This window comes from Mus caroli, unplaced genomic scaffold, assembly GCF_978045245.1.
Source record: "Mus caroli unplaced genomic scaffold, Mus_caroli_1 scaffold_8, whole genome shotgun sequence".
Taxonomy (NCBI): domain Eukaryota; kingdom Metazoa; phylum Chordata; class Mammalia; order Rodentia; family Muridae; genus Mus; species Mus caroli.
Genome location: NW_028227263.1, coordinates 52,131,978 through 52,149,283, shown reverse-complemented (window position 1 = coordinate 52,149,283; position 17,306 = coordinate 52,131,978). Strand labels below are relative to the sequence as shown.

Here is a 17,306-nt window from a genome sequence, read left to right as displayed (position 1 = left end):
ATAAGCAAAGTCCAAATTTAGACCCACTTCACTGGATGGAAAGCTTGCCCATTGCATAGTGAGTTAACTGTGATTCTTCAGAAGCAGCAGTCACTTAGAGATACAGTTTCCTTCTCTCTCCTTTGAAAGTCATGTAAGTAGCCTCCCAGTTGAATTATTAAGCAGTAACCTTGTGAAAGGGTTAGAATAATTGAGACTTTGAAGCTAACCGTAATGGTACAAATATCTCTTGTGTCACTTCTGCTATGGACCAGTTTTCTAGCCATCTTAAGGCTCACTTTCTACTTTTGTATACAGGAATACCCATGCGTCCTACTTGGAAATTAAAAGAAACACTGATGCAGACTTATAAAGCACTACAATTCTATTCATATGGAAGTTGAAAAGGGTTTAGTGTTACCCACAAAATCCATGTATGTTGCTGTTAAAAGAAAATGAGACTTTATGTGTAGAAATTTCAATTTTTCTTACTTGATTTTCTTACATGCATGTAAAGATACATTATATAACAACAGAACTTTTGTGTTAAGATTTGCAAAGGTGAATCTTTTATATTTGAATATGCATGAATAAGGCATGTTAGACTATGAGAGAGGGAGAGGTAGCCCTGGAAATGCCAAGAAACTAATGGATTAGAAATGTGTGATGAAGGTTGATACAACATATTTTAAGGAAGTTGAGAGAAAGATATATAAATAGTGATAAATTCAAAAGTTTATTTTATGATTGAACTTGTAATAACACCTTGTGTAACTTTTTAATAAATCATCAAATCCCAGCTGGGATTTCATCTTCTGTAGCAAATCTATCATTATCACCCATCAAATTTGACAGTTGACCAATCAAGGATTGGCATTGCCACAGTTAGCTTCAGTTGATTACTTAAAACAACCTAGAATTAAATGGGAAGGAGGGACTCAATCTGAGAAATCGCCTCAGATTTGCCTTTAGACATGTCTTTAGGGAATTAATTTTCTGTATTGCTTATTAATGTAGGAGAACCCGGTCCATGTGGGGACTAAAGCCTGTATTGGTGGGCATGGCTAGTAAGAATATTGGCTGAATAGGAGTCATGAATAAGCAAGCTCCTTTTTATGCTCTTTGATAGTAACCAGACTTTCTCCTACTCAGAGCACATTCCAAGAGGTTGTAAAACAATTAACCAAAGGTCATTAAAGGAGAACTAATAATTTATTGTAGGTGCTAGGACAGAAGATAGAATATTGACTGGGTTTATCTATATAAAACTTCACTAATAACTTAGTTATGGTTTTAAACCTTCAGTGAACCTGTGATGCTCAGACTGGTGATAGATGTTTAGCCAGATAATTATTCCTAATGGATATGCTTGTAAACATTCTCTGTTGTGAATGTCTTTTACTTAAATTTATCATTTGATTTTTTTTGTTTAACTTGTGATGAACTTTGTAACACGTAATCATGTATTTTGAGAGATGTATAAGTACTGAAGACAAAGAGAAGATAGAGTAAAATTTTTTTCCCTGGGAGAATCTTTTCCCTTACTAGAATTTTTGTTGCCTTGGAGAATTTTTCCCCTATCCCTGCTCAGGATCTTTTTGCCTTTCCCCTTAGTTATCTATCATAGGAAACTTTTTACAACTTAGTCATAAATGCTATAATCATTTTTTAAATTTTATTTTATTGTTCATTTATATTTTATACTCAATATTCCATTCTTTGCCCCCCCCCATTCCACCCTGATCTGCTCCACATCCCACACCTTATCCCGACCCCACCCTGTCTCCATGTGGATGCCTCCACCCCCACCACACCTGACCTCTAAATTCCTGGGGTCTCCAGTCTCTTAAGGCTTAGGTGCATCATCTCTGAATGAACCCAGGAAGTCCTCTACTATATGTGTGTTGGGGGCCTCATATCAGCTAGTAAATGCTGACTGTTTGGTGGTCTAGTGTTTGAGTGATCACTGGGGTCCAGATTAATTGAGACTGCTGATCCTCCTACAGGATTGCCCTTCTCCTCAACTTCTTTCAGCCTTCCCTAATTCAACAACAGGGGTCAGCTGCTTCTGTCCATTGGTTGTGTGCAAATATCTGCATCTGACTCTTTTGGCTGCTCTTTGGGTCTTTCAAAGGGCAGTGGTGATAGATCCCTTTTTGTGAGCTCTCCACAGCCTCAGTAATAGTGTCAGGCCTTGGGACCTCCCCTTGAGCTGGATCCCCTCCTATTTCCTGAGGTTGCCTGTTTACATTCTTTCTGCTGGCCCTCAGGGATTCAGTCCTTTTCCCTCATCCAATACCAGATCAGGTTCCTGTCTCCTTCCCCCCACTCCCTCTCCACCTCTTCCACTTTTCCTCCCAGGTCCCTCCCTCCCACTCCACTTCTGATTGCTTTCTTCTTTCTCCCAAGTGGACTGAGACATCCTCACTTGGGCACTTCAGCTTGTTGAGCTTTTTAAGGTCTGTGGACTGTATCTTGGGTATTCTGTAGGGTTTTTGTTTGTTTGTTTGTTTGTTTTTCTAATATGAACTTATTAGTAAATACATACCATGTATGTCCTTTTGAATGAGTTACCTCACTCAGGATGATATTTTCTAGTTCCATCCATTTGCATCAAAAACTCAGGATGTCCTCGTTCTTAATAGCTGAGTAGTATTCCATTGTGTAAATGAACCGCATTTTCTGTATCCATTCTTCTGTCTTGTGACATCTAGGTTGTTTCCAGCTTCTGGCTATCACAAATAAGGCTCCTATGAACATATTGGAACACATGCCCCTGTGGCATGGTAGGGCATTTTTAGGGTATATTCCCAACAGTGGAATAGCTGGATGTTCAGGTAGATTTATTTCCAATTTTCTGTGGAACCTCCAGAATTATTTCCAGAGTGGTTATACCAGTTTGCCATCCTACCAGCAATGGAGGAGTGTTCCTCTTTCTCCACATCTTCTCCAACACATGTTGTCATCTGAGGTTTTGATATTATCCATCCTGTCATTCTGATTGTTGTAATGTGAAATCTCAGAGTCGTTTTGATTTGCATTTATCTGATCACTAAGGACTTTGAACATTTCTTTAGGTGCTTCTCAGACATTCACAATTCTTCCGTTGTGAGTGAATTCTGAGTTTAGTTCTATATCCCATTTTTTGATTGGGCTGTTGGGTCTTTTGGTGATTAACTTCTTGAGTTCTTTATATATTTTGGATATTAGACCTCTAGCGGATGTAGGGATAGTGAAGATTTTTTTCCCCAATCTGTAGGTTGCCAATTTGTCTTATGGACTATGTCATTTGCCTTACAGAATCTTTCCAGTTTCATTAGGTCCCATTTAATTGTTGATCTTACCACATGAGCCATTGGAGTTCTGTTTACAAAATTGCCCCCTGTACCAATAAGTTTGAGGCTCTTTCCCACTTTCTCTTCTATTAGGTTTAATGAATCTTATTTTATGTTGAGGTCCTTGATCCACTTGGACTTGAGCTTTGTACAAGGTGACAAATATGGGTCTATTTTCATTCTTTTATATACAAACAGCCAATTAGACCAGCATCGTTTATTGAAGATGCTTTCTGTTTTCTATTGTATATTTTTGGCATCTTTGTCAAAGATCAAATGACCATAAACTCTCAATCAACATATATGGGGAAACCCAAATATTCCAGGACAAAACCAAATTCAAACAGTATAATAATTTTTTCTAATTGTTCCTTTCACGAGCAGGCTCAAAGTTAGAGCAGGGCAACTCCTACTGATATAGTACAAAGGCTATTTACTTAATCCTTTGCTGTTTAAGAAAGATGTGCTAAATGCCAGTAACTTGTAAGACTAAGACTTGTTCTCCACTGATGTTCTTCCCACTTTGCTGCCTTAAGAAGAACTGACAAGAAAGAAGATTCCAGGATAGGGGCTGGCCCCCTGGCACTTTTTCCCAAGTTGATCTTGGTTAGTGTTTGATTATAGCAACAAAACTCCATCTTCTCCATCTTTCCACACAGCTAAATCCACGTTTCTGTTTTTGCTCCTTTCATTTGAGAACAGCCAACCATCTATCAACAATAAATGGAAAACAATAAAATAAAAGCAAACATACCCAGATAGGAAAAAAACAAACAAAGCAAAAGAAAACAAAGGGGAAAAAACAGCTCAAAAAGCACACAGCTACAGACAAGTACACACACACACACACACACACACACACACACACACATTGGTAAAATCATATAAGCCCGAAATCAGAACCCATAATTTATATGCAAATGAACTGTTCGGTAAGAAAATATCAGAAGAGATAAATGAATGACCAAATCATTCTCTCTCTCTCTCTCTCTCTCTCTCTCTCTCTCTCTCTCTCTCTCTCTCTCTCTCTCTCTCTCTCTCTTCCTCTATCTCCCTCTCCAAAATTATCATTGAGATTCTTTTGTGTTGAGCATCTACTGCTGGGCATGGTACCTGGCTATGGAGTGTTTTGTATATACCCAGTTAGATTCCCTAGAAGAAAACTAATTTTTTTAACTGAAAGTGATTATCAATTAGAGATAGATTTTGGGTTAGTAATGAGAGCTTATGTTCATGTTCTTTCTCAGCAGTGGGACTCCATCAGACACAGATTTGCGCAAGCCCTGTGCCTGATGCCACAATCTGTTAGTTCATATGTACATTGGCCATGCTGTGTTTTCCTTGGTGTTCTTCAGCCCCTGGCTCTAACTACCTTTATGCCCTCAGCATGGTTCCTTAGATATGGAAGGGAGAACATTGATTGAAACATTCTATTTAGACTAGGTTTGAAAATATTGTCACTCTTTGAACACTGTCTAACTGCAGGTGCCTATTTTCTTCCCATCTATTGCAGAAGAAAGCTACTTTTATGATGGCTGAGAAAGACACTGATATATTCATGTAACAAAATGTCATTGGGGCCATTTTATGGCTATGTACCTTTAATAGAACAGTAGTATTTGGTTTTTCCATAGGTCCCTGGCCTGTCTAGTCTCATTTTTTTTTGTTTGTTTGTTTGTTTGTTTGTTTGTTTAGGACACCTAAACAGGGTGGATTTCATTTCATGGCCTAGATCTCAAATCCAATAGATATTGATAAGTCAGTCCTTCAAGCATTGGAAAACTATTGCACTAGAATAGTGCATCATGCATGAAGGTCACAATTGTAGATGAAATAGTTTGTAATTTTCTCCTTTGATATCATGGACAGTATTTTTCAGTACTCTAAACACTAGTCAGTAGGGTTGAAGGCTCTAAGTAGGCAACAGTTCACCTTCTCCATGTTCGATTTGTTGTGACAGTGTTGTCTGCTCCTCTCTTATTATTTAGAGTTAATGGTTCCTCAGGGAGCGTTTCAGTTTCTTCAGTAGTGTAGACATTGGTAAGTCCCCCATGCTTTGGTAAAGAAATATTCTCTTATGCTTATGAAAACAACTCTAATTAAACTTGTTTGGTAACACACAAAAAGAAGACATGGAAGTAGGAAAGGACTTTGGAAGAACTATTTCAGCAAGAGAGTGAGGGGCCATAAGAAAGGAAAATGGGGGTGAAAATGACTGAAATTCATTTTATATATGTATTAAACTGTCAAAGAGTAATAGTAATACAAGCACTAAGAGTTATGACTTTCATCATTTCTAACTCTCTGAGTTAATAAAATATTAATTTGAAATCTCTCCCCCTGTTTTGCTGAAGGTAAGATCCAATTGATAACCACATTCTATCACAGTAACATCCCCTGATTTCTCATTTTGGAAACCACCAATCTTTTCTACATTTCTCCTTTTATATGACATCATAAAACCACAGAGAGTTGAAATGTGTGTAAAACATTGCTAGTTAGATGCTCTTTTAAATCTAATTAAATAAGTCCTTCATATCATTTTGCCTAGATTCTATAGCTAGTAGAATCCGGTTATTTGTAGAAAATACCCTGTAACTGAATCATGTAAATTGGAAGGGAGACTCACCTAACAAAACATTGAAATAGGAAGTGAGAGACCCATATTCCCATTTTGTTACTCAGAGGTTGAAAATAGGGATGTTAGTCTCCTTTTACAGCTCAATTTTCTTCTTGCTATCAATGTATTAAGCCTGAGAGTTAAGTTGTTTTCTTGTTTTATTTGTAATGACCTAGCAGTTGTTTGTATTTATTATTTTAAATTGTCCTTAAGAAGATCCATATTTTTTTATTGTTAGGTTTAATATCTTTGCAGAAGCATAGTGCAAAGAAAACTCCTGTGACAAAATGCCCAGGACACTGCTTAGATGTGAGGAGATGGTCTTCCTCAGGATCTCCGGACTTATTTCTGTGGGCCCATTGTAAGAAAGAACATCATCTTGTCCAAGAGGTGTGGCAGCATAAAGGCTCCTCACTTCATACCAGGCAAAGAGTGGATATGGAGATATGAAAAGAGGAGAGAGCAAAGGGAGAAAAGGGGAAAGAAATCGGAAGGGGAGGAAGGTTAGTGACTAGATACAATGTCAAATGCATAGTGATCTACTCCATTTGACCAATTCCCTAATATCAGATCAAGAATGAACTAATCAATGGATCAAGCAATGGATGAGCTTCAAACCTTCAGCACCAATCACCTGTCAATGGCACTCCAAATTTCAACAATGGGAGGGAGGACTTTTCTTCCAAATAAAACCCATATTGTTAGTGCATAATGTATGTATAGTTTAAACAAAATATCTAGTGGTGTGTAAGCACTACTGAGTCATCCATATATTACCATCATATGTTTGAGTTTGAATAACACTCATGTTTTTAACTTTCGTAGTTCACTTAATAATTTATTAATTTCATGCTATATACCCTTACATGTTATTAGCTGCTAATGATACCAAAATAATAGTAGAATATCTGCTTTCAAGGAGCTCCCACTAGATGTTATTGGTATCAAATTAGTGAAAGTTTTTCTGCTTTCAAATTAATAGTAGTCCAGGCATAGCAGAGTGAGCCTTTAATCCCAGCACTCAGGAGGCAAAGGTAGACCGACCTCTATGAGTTTGTGGCTAGCCTGGTCTATGTAGGGAGTCCAATAAGGGACACTTAGCGAGACCAAATCTAAAATTAAAAATTAAAATAAAAATTCAGAACCCAAAAATAAAAGAAAACAGATATTTGGAGATAGAGTAAAATCTGTGTTATGTGATATAATGAGTTGAATTTACACAAATTTGGGCTGGAATAAATTTAGCCAGTTTAAAAGAAAGGTATGCTCCTGGTTTCTGTTTGTTCATTTTGTTTTCTTTTGTCTTGCTTTTAACATTTAATGGTGTTACTATGTCTTGAAGTGTGACAAAGAACTATACAGATGGAAGGAATTAATATGGTAATGGTCTTAGAATGATAAGATGGTGTGAAGGCCGACCAAGAGAACAGAAGCATCTAATGTGCATGTGCACTGGGAGAAACCAAGATTTTCTTGAAAAGGGGAGTAATTAGATGTTTTAATTGAAAAAAAAAATAAGTGAAAATTTGCACCAAAAGTATTGTTAACTGAAATAAAGGTTACTAATTATTCTACTTTATTTTTTTATACATGTCATGTCTAAGCTTTGCATGTACTGACTGAGCAGTAGATACCACTTCTTTTTTTTTTTTTTTTTCATTTCTATTTTAATAGCATTCTAGGTAGCAAATCTGTGGTGGTAGTGGTGTGGGTGGCAGTGTTGTTGTTGGTGGTGGTGGTGGTGGTGGTGGTAGTGGTGATTTGTGATGGTGGTGTATGTTCCTTATTATCATGCTTCCCTAGGAAATATATTCCTGCTCCTTGAAACTCATTTACAAATAGAATGTGCATACTTCTTAATCGCTTACTGTCTCATGAGTTCTATACAGGAAACTATCGGATTTTATTGCTCTTTTTTTTATCATCCCCTGATCTACTACATACGTAGCTTGAGCAAGATGACATATATATGAGTGAGCCAATGACTTCCAGCACATCAGTTCAAACAGAAATCCTCGGAATCCAGTTTTCTTGTTTGGTTGTAGCTGTACATCCCATTTCATATTCATCGAAAGCTCTGTCCTCCCTGTTCCCGCAGCATTTGTTTTTGTCACATGGTTTATCAATGTTGCTAATGAGCTGCTAATTAGCTGACGATTCTTGTGAAATTGGAAGGAAAAGACAGAGTAGGGCTGTTTAAAGCTTCGGTGACCTTGCCTATTTGTTTTACATGCCCATGGTATTGTAGTGCAGAAATGTTAGACATAAGTGGAACAGGCTTGCTGAGTCTAGGAGTAACTTCATTAAGGGAGTGTGCATAGCTACTTTGGAGAGCTGTTCTTAATTTCTTCCAGGGCAGAAGTCTCAGGAAGTTACTCCAAGTTTGGCAATGCAAACCCTCTTTATTCCAAACACACACATACTATTCTGTCCTCAACTCTGAGAGACCCAGTCAGGGTTTACAAACTCTCCTCATTGTTTTCCATTTTTGACATTTAGTAACTGTGTGATATAAATGTGTTTGTTCATGTCTCTGATCTTATCTGCAAAGGGAAAATAATGTTTGTCTGAAAGGGATGTTTTTCGATAAAAATTAAACAATGTACATGAGTCATTGCCAGCCTGCTTTACAATGAAAGGATCTGAAACAAAATTTTTAAATTTAAAATTTTATTTTCATTAAATAGGTATGAAATTACATGTCTCAATATGACAAATGTGGCAAGTCTTTTTATGGTTGTACATTTAAATAATGTTAGCCTGTCTGCAGGTTTCTAGATGTCTAATACTCATATAAGCCCAATGTATCTAATTTCTTTCATACATGCCAGGTTTACCAAAGTCACTCAGTTCCCTGCAATTGACCATGTATTGCATATTGGATCTTTTCACTGTGTGGTGCTTGTAACTTACGGAGGTCTCACTGCCATCTTCAGTGAATATACAGTTTTAGAGGCAGAGTTCAAGTCTATAATAATCTTCCTTTTTCTCCTTTGACATTAATTATAAATAGGTCACTATATAGGACAGCAGTTAGTTATAAAATAGACCTAGACCATGACAGTAGGCTTATAATATTCCATATATGAGAGTCTATGCTAATTTTCATTTAGACTGGACTGTTTGTGAACCTTGGGTGGTAAACTGTGGAATACAGTGCTGTGTATCACTTTCTCCTTGAGATGGAGAAATGTCCCAACCAGAGTCTCAGCCTATACTTTCTAGTTCTTTCATCATGGAATAGACAGACTTCAAGCCCCAATAGTATAGGCACAAGATGTTAGGTGGATTCCTCATTAACCATGTGGAGTAGACTTTTGTTCTCATTTTACCAGCTTTTCATCCTGGGGCCTTCACTGTGAAGAGAAAAGACATATTCATTACATACTGTTGTTCACAATCAAATTCATTACTAGTTTATCACAACCTAGCCTCTTTGTGTTGATATTTTTAAAGGACAGTTATTGTTTTTTTAGGAATAATTTTTCTTCCATATATTTTAAGATAAAGAAATAGCAACTGAGCATGTATTGAACCAGTGTATTTTAACAAACACCATGCAAAATGAACAAACCCATCTCCCTCTTTAAGTTTTTAAGATTTATTAGATAAAATATGAAAATTGTTTGCTTTCCACTTATATTTTGTTCTTAAATGTCTTTAGCAATGGTGGTATTTTCAATAGTGTTGCCATTATGTATGCCTATGTAATTCTCTAATATTCTTGTCATATCACTTAAAGTATTTAATGTGCTTGAAATTCTTACACAGACCTCAATAAGGGTTCAGGGAAGACTAAAAAAATACAGCTTTCTAAATGCACCTAAGTATAACTTAATAATAAGGAAAGTTCAGGAAAGTTTGAAAACTATCCTTTCTCCTGCAATGATGGAGGCTTTCTGTTTGAAATTTGTTAAATAAAACCTAATATAATCATACATACAGAGGCACACACATGCACATGTGCTGGAGATATGACTCATTGGTTAAGAACAAATACTGATCTTGCAGAGGACGCAAAAAATTCTTGTGCCAGGAGTCTGGTCTTCCACCATCTTCTGGTCCACCTTCTGGTCTCTGATAGCAACTGCACTGGTGTATAGCTAAACACACACACACACACACACACACACACACACACACACACACACTTCAAAACAAAACAAATCTTTACAGTAAAACCCTAAAACAATATATATTGATTATATATGAAGACAGTATTGATTATGGTATAAAATATAAAACACTTTCATTCATCGGTAACTACTTTCAAACCTCTACATGAAAAAAAATACTTTTAACCCATTATGTGCATATGGCTGTTTGAAGTTAAATGTGCTTTCACTGATAACCTCTCATCTCAAGATATTTCCTTCATGATCATGAAATATAATGCTATTTCCCATTTCATTCAGGAAGTCCAGAAGATTCTGTTTCTGCTGCTTTCATTTCCATACAACGGGAGGCTTTGGCCCTAGGAAGCATGGGCATGATTAGGCTTTGAATAGATCAGACAGGAATGGTAGAAACACAGAAATCTAAACAACAATATATCTTTATTTTATCCTTGGCAAGAAATTAAGCCAAGCAATAATCTCATTCTATAGTAGGGGCATGGTGTGACTTAATGAAGTTCATAGCTTCCTTAGATGGTGCTTGAGAGGTGGAAACATCTGGAGACAATGGGAAGAGTGGAAAGTTAACCTGAGCTGTATGGATGTGCCAGATGCTCACAGTTTGATTCTTGGTTTCTTCAGCAGGTGTCTGACTGACTTTGCCATTTGACTTCTGTGTATTTGTTTAACTTGGAAGAATAATGAGAATATTCAAACCCACATTGTTATTTAGTGTCAATATAAGTTTGGTCACAAACACAAAGATTTCAGAAGAATAATGAGAGGCAAGAAAGGGATGTTTCTTTATCTTTGTTTTTGAGACTTTATGATTGCCCCAGCCAATTTTCTGTCTGGCAGGGAATAAAAGACATGGATGTGATACTTCTGCTGTTCTCTCTCACCAACATGGTGTGTGCAGACTGGCTGACTGTTTAAAAAAGTCGGCCAGTAAAGGCTTGAAAGTCTTATGGCATACATTGCTAAACAACAGATTTCTAGAGTTCATGTCCCAAGCCTCTGTTTCTGTGCACCTGGGTGATGTCAATACTACTTAGCCTCACATTGGAAGATGGCAGACAATGAAATCAGATGCCTAAGGAAGAGCATGATAAAACAGTTCAGAAATTTAGGCTTTCTGTGGAGGAACTAGATAGATAATTGTAGGAGCAAACTAACTAATTATCCACTACCTCTGTAACAGTTTCATTTCGAAACAATACAGAGAGTTTTGATCCTAGTATTTGAGTCTTCAGGATACACCCTGATTGTCACTGGTGTTTCAGAGTAAAACACACTCTTCATTCATTCTCTCTTAGGTCCTTATGTCATTGTCGATGAGATTCACTATCTCTCTGGTCTTGGAACAACAGTTGCATTTGAACAAGACTAAAAGCTACTTAAGTATTTGTACATATACAGATTCCCAGGCCCTGCTGCTGAATCTAATTCCATATGTTTGGCAGAAAGCCCAGAATTTTACCCTTTCTGTTGCACTCATATTAATTTGATGCAGGTGAATGATTTGTGCACCACATGAGGGAAAGATTTTTTCCCCAAATTCTACCTGCTATTGAAGGAAAAATGAATATTGCATTTATTTCTTTTTTAAAATGTAATTTTATTTTAGGTGACCTTTCAGAACAATTTGTTACATTTCATTAGCATCTGCTTGTTCTACTTCTTTTTCCAATTTCAGCATTTGGTATAAGGCATTCATAGAAAAGTGACTTGAAAGCAATTTAACTACAAGCTCAAATTAATTTAGGGTGAGTATAGTAAACAGCTTTTGCTTTCTGTACTTAAGTGATCAATTCCAACACCTGCTTTTCCTTCCAGATGGAGGTAATTAACATTAAAATTATTGCCTATAGCAGAGACATTTTTGATAACACGGAGCCCTCCAGCTGCATCTAGATTCCTACCCTATTAAATTAAGACAATGATAACTTCTGCACAAAGTTATCATTAAAACTACTTCAAACCAAGTGCACAGACATTATCTCTGAAGAATAAAAATTGGCATGCTATGTGGGATACATAAGGAAGCTAAAAGTTAAGATATTTTCATAATTTTTGAATGCTTTGTATTAATTGGTAGTAGAGTGAGCATATAAAACCTATATTTAACCAAAGTTCTATTCCATTGATCTACCTGTCTGTCACTGTACCAATACCATGCAGTTTTTGTTTTACTACACTGGGCTCAGTTCAGACTGAGGTAAAATTTAGAAATTTTCAAAAGCATTTCTGAGTAAATTTTTGTAAGTTTTATTGATAAATATCATGTTGTAAATATTACATGTTATATAAACACATATACATCAATCTCACAGTCACAGAACACTTCAGTGTAATAAGATAACACTCCTGTTCACTAAATAACAATTTGTCAGTGTGATGAGATGTTTTGTCAGATACTGGGGTTATAAAGAGCTGAAAGACAAGAAAACTATACTGAAAAATTATCATTACAATGGATCTTAAACAGAATAACCAAGGCTGTGGAAGATGAGCTCAAACATAGAAAGAAAGAGTGAAAGAGTATTTCAGACCAAACAAATTCTATTAATTTTAATAGAATGTTTTCCTGGGACAGAATGGCAGAATTGTTTCTGAAGCTGCTTTGTAAGTAATCTGGAGGGCGCACTCATTCAGACTTTGACGAGTACTGAACCTCAATGTAACATTCGATTTATTTTAAATATTTAAATACTAAACCCAAGAACCCTAAAATTGAACAGATGAAATGTCCAGTACTGTCTAATCTTTGTAAATAGCACCAACTTTAATGTATTATCTGTCTTTATCATCTCATGGATGAGACTAGGCTTTCCTTTAAAAAAAAAAAAAGGCTTCTTTTGGCAAAGTAATGAGTGCAATTGGAACTTTTAGGTAACTTAGTGGGAATTAAAGGTTTACACTTTGCAAAACACACACACACACACAAAAACACACAAAAGCACAAAAATACACTTGTATACATAAACAAGTCAGCCAGTTTACTGTAGTAACATCCTTGAAATATATTGCAAACAATGATTAAACATATACTAAGTCCATTCCTACATTTTTAATAGAAAATATTGCATCATTTTCCTATCAGCCCAGAGTCAAAGATTATGACAAATCTTGATTAATGTATGAGGAAATCATATTTAATGTGTATTATAGATTTATTCACTCTGATTCACAGTAAGCAGATTTATACTTTATCCTTATATAAAGTTCTTATTAATGTGGATATTTTCCATAAAGTATATCGCAGACATTTTGTGGGCTCATGAATAACAGTCTAAACCTCATAACTAAAATTCTCCTGCAATTTTAAAGGCAAAATCACCAGGAGAAATGACAAAAGGTAAAAAATATAAAGAGTGAAATGATGCTTATATGAAGATCACACTTGCAGTAGAGCATCTATCTGTACAGTGGCAGCATACCACGTGCTGTGAGCATCACTGTAGTGGGCACTTACTCCAGACATTCTAAACATCACTATTATCACTATAGTTCTCTCTCTCTCTCTCTCTCTCTCCTCATGCTGACATTTGTGTGTCACATTTTAAGTATGTTCAAAGTAGAACTAGCTTTCCTCCTTTTCTTCATACTAGAACTTCACAGACACTGTCAACTTATCATTGTATTGATCAGTTTTTTGTCAGCACATCATGAGGTCATCTGGAAATAGGTAACCAGAAGTGAAAGAATACCTCCCTCAGACTGGCCTGGAAAAAAGCATGTGGGCATTTGCTTATTAGTGAAGGATGTGGACAGTTCCAATTTCCCATGAACGGTATCATGTTCAAGCAGATGGTCTTAGGTTAAATAAGAAAGAAGGGGGGGGGATAAAAATATTAAGAATACAGGGTCATCAAAGCAAGCAAAAGAGCAGCATTCCTCTACTGCCTGTGTAGTAGTCCCCACCTCCAATTCTGGCTAGAGTTCCCGCCTGGACTTCCCTTCATGAGGGACTGGAGGAACTGAACTGGAATATACCCATTCTTCCTCCATGCCATACATATCACATTGTGTTTATCACAGCAATAAACAACAAACTTCAGGAATTATTTGAAATCATTAACATGGGATTGCAACCCATTTGACATCTTCTATCATTTCGCAATATTTTAAGGACATTCTAAGTACATCGGGCAATTGAAGAGAGTTAAAGGCATTATGAATTACCTTATAGTAAACTGTTATTTTATGTTGAAGATTTTGACTTGTGACTTATCCCTGAACATCATTTCAGCATTGAAAGATTGTAAAGCAAGTGTAAGCAAATCAATTGGCAAGCAAAATACTTTTCCTGAGTTCTTGAGAAAAATCTTAAACATCTCATGTCTAAAATTCTGACCTTCTAATTGCTCTAGAATTCTCTCTATATATTTTTCATGAATTTACTCACTGCAAATTACTTGCCTCACATCTTCTAATGGTGTGCTATTTAAATAATATTATTTAAATTTTTAATGTTCATTAATAAAATTCATTAAAGATAATTATTTAGACTGTAGCTGGGAGTTAGACCATTGCAGACAACTAAACTAGTGGAGCCCAGAAGCACCCAATAGATATACATTCAATTCCCACACTTAAGGCTCACAGGGATAGGGGTGATGTTGGATGGTTGTAAAAACAAGTGGATCAGAGAGTTTGCCATGGGATTTTTGTTATCTGTGGATGTCAGAAGCTTCACTAATAAAGTTTCAACAACATTATTATGTAAACATGAAATGAAAACAGAAAATAATAATAAACATGCTACAGTGAATAGGGTGGGGAGTTTGGAAGGTCTCAAGTCTTTACAAAGGATTATAGGCAACTAAGAAGTAAAGAGAGCTGGAGAAATAATCTTCCACAGGGAAGACCAACCACTTGCTTATTATAAAGTGGCCAATGGTCCACCCAGAAATGAACATATAAGCAACATTATGCAGAAAGAGTGGCTATTTTAATATATTTAGTGATATATGAGTATATATGTGTGTGTGTATATATATATATATATATATATATATATATATATATATAATGAAATAGATGTTGTGAATTTGAAAGAGTGCAAGGACGATTTCAAGTGAGAGTTTGAAGAAAGAAAAAGGAATAGGGGAATGATTTAATTATATGATAATCTCAAAACATAAATTAAAATCTAAAAACAATAATAAAAATCTGCATAGTACTTGGGCTTTATAAGATATAAAATATTTGTTCATTTATTTATACAATTTCATCTCAAACAGGTAGCTTTCTCAGTTTGTTGTGACCATAATTATACAAAAAAAAAATAACAAATGGTGTACCTGAAATGCAACCAAGAATATTTGTGGAGCAAAGATATTAATATTCTACCTCACCAGCACTTCAATGGTGGGAAAGGTGCAAGCTTAGCTTTGATTATGTATTTGTGATGAATTGAGGATCTGCATATCACTTCTTTTGAGTCTTGGTGCATATTAATGTTGGCGAGATAAATATTTCTCTAAAGTGATGAGTATATTGTCATGATCTCCTGAAGCAGCCTTCACTTCTGACAGTTTCATGGCGATTAGGGGGTTCCAACATGTGGCCTGGGAATTTTAGCCAAGAGCTAGGAATGTAGCAGAATGCTGATATATCCCTTGTGGCCACATAGATTTTCATTGTGTTTTGCAGACCCATTTATGGTTTATATTAAAATAGAAACTGCTACCTAAAATAAACATTCCATGTTGACTCTCCAACTAAATCAGTCAGGTACTACTTCCTCACACGCTCTCTTTAACATCCACCCATCACTTTCCGAGGGAAGCATGCAGCTAAGTTAGCTATGAACCACCAATCCTGGGCCAAAATTCATCTCCTACCATTCTGTGATAGGAATTAAAGGGTGGGAGGAGTTAAACACCCAGGAGTTAAATGAATGACCAGTATAATAATTTGAGATGTATGTTTTATATGTTCATTATTATATATTAATTATTTATTTTTATTCTTTTAAGGTCAATTTTGTTTGGAAATGAATGCTAAGGAAAGCATTGACTGGTAAGTGAACACAGCTCTGTTTTTGCTCATTTTGTTCAGTGGATATTCTACATTCTTTCTAGCATTGCCGTTCTCAGGTGAAGTCACTAAGAAATATTACATACCTATGGGTTTGCTAAGGAATATTTAAAAAAACAAACAATGCATTCTGGAAAATGGTAACAAAACATATTTAAGTAATTTGATCACAGCTTGTTATTTTTCTAACAGTTAATTTGAAAATCATAGAGGATTTGGGGAATTTAATATAATAAGAGAAGCGTGCATTTTTGTCATTCATGAGTTGTAAAGGTTGAAATAACTATTAGTACAAAGTTGGAGGCTTTGCAGTAATGAAGAGCATTCCAGATTTGTTTCCTATAGAATGCGTTAGATCTTTTGTGAAAGGTTCCATGGACTTAAATAAAGGGGCTACAAATCACTGAAACACAAAGATCTAGTTTTTACCTTGTGAATTGCATCAGATGGTTTGTTCAAGAGACAATTTTTATGGTGTTTGAGCCTGTTCCTTGAGTAGGAAAATATTTTTATATACAAGGTATCTGTGTGTGAAGTGTCAGTGCAGGTGCAGTTTTGTAGGTTTTAACATGATGATTCAGAAAAGATTATGTATATGTTTCCATTTGTTTTCTTCATTTAAATAGAGTAAAAATATGTTTTTGAATATATCTCATGCTAGTCAAACAGGAGCTGCTTCTAGGATGAATTGATAAAACTTGATTGCATACCATTTTCTCTGATTGTTAATATGCTATGGTGATATTTTTCCCATATAATTCCCTTATATATCCAGTTGGTGAGAGGACCTCATCTGGTAGCACCCCAGATAAATAAAAGAATGTAAAGGAATTCCAAACTAAATAGTAAGTAAATCCGGTATAGAACAGACTGAAAGAATTGGCTAGTGAGCTTTGTAAATAATTTGTGGAATCCTTGAAAGGCTGGAATTAAGGAAAATGGAATATGATGTAATGAAACAAATGACTAGAAAAATACAAGAGTAGCAAAAATTCAGTTTGTAAAGTGGGAATTAAAAACATCTGGTTTAATATGCATTCATCCATTTTATGATTGATTTCCTTAAAAATATGCAAGGCAGGTTAAAATTCATCACTGAATATATTCAGCATATTTGTTTATTTTTTTCCTTAATTGGACACTCCCAATGGCACTCATATTTTTGAGAACTACAATATAGGATATTGTAAAAGGACATAAAGGACACCTTAA

The 17,306-nt window shown here is 35.7% G+C and overlaps 1 long non-coding RNA gene across 1 annotated transcript in view; it reads left to right on the top strand.

Moving 5' to 3' along the window:
* Positions 1-16,031: 16,031 nt before the first annotated feature.
* Positions 16,032-17,306, top strand: part of LOC147002936 (uncharacterized) — an 802,987-nt gene continuing 801,712 nt past the window's right edge. Inside the window, exon 1 of the long non-coding RNA XR_015048093.1 lies at positions 16,032-16,076. This is a non-coding gene — a long non-coding RNA (uncharacterized LOC147002936). The remainder of the gene's footprint in view (positions 16,077-17,306) is intronic.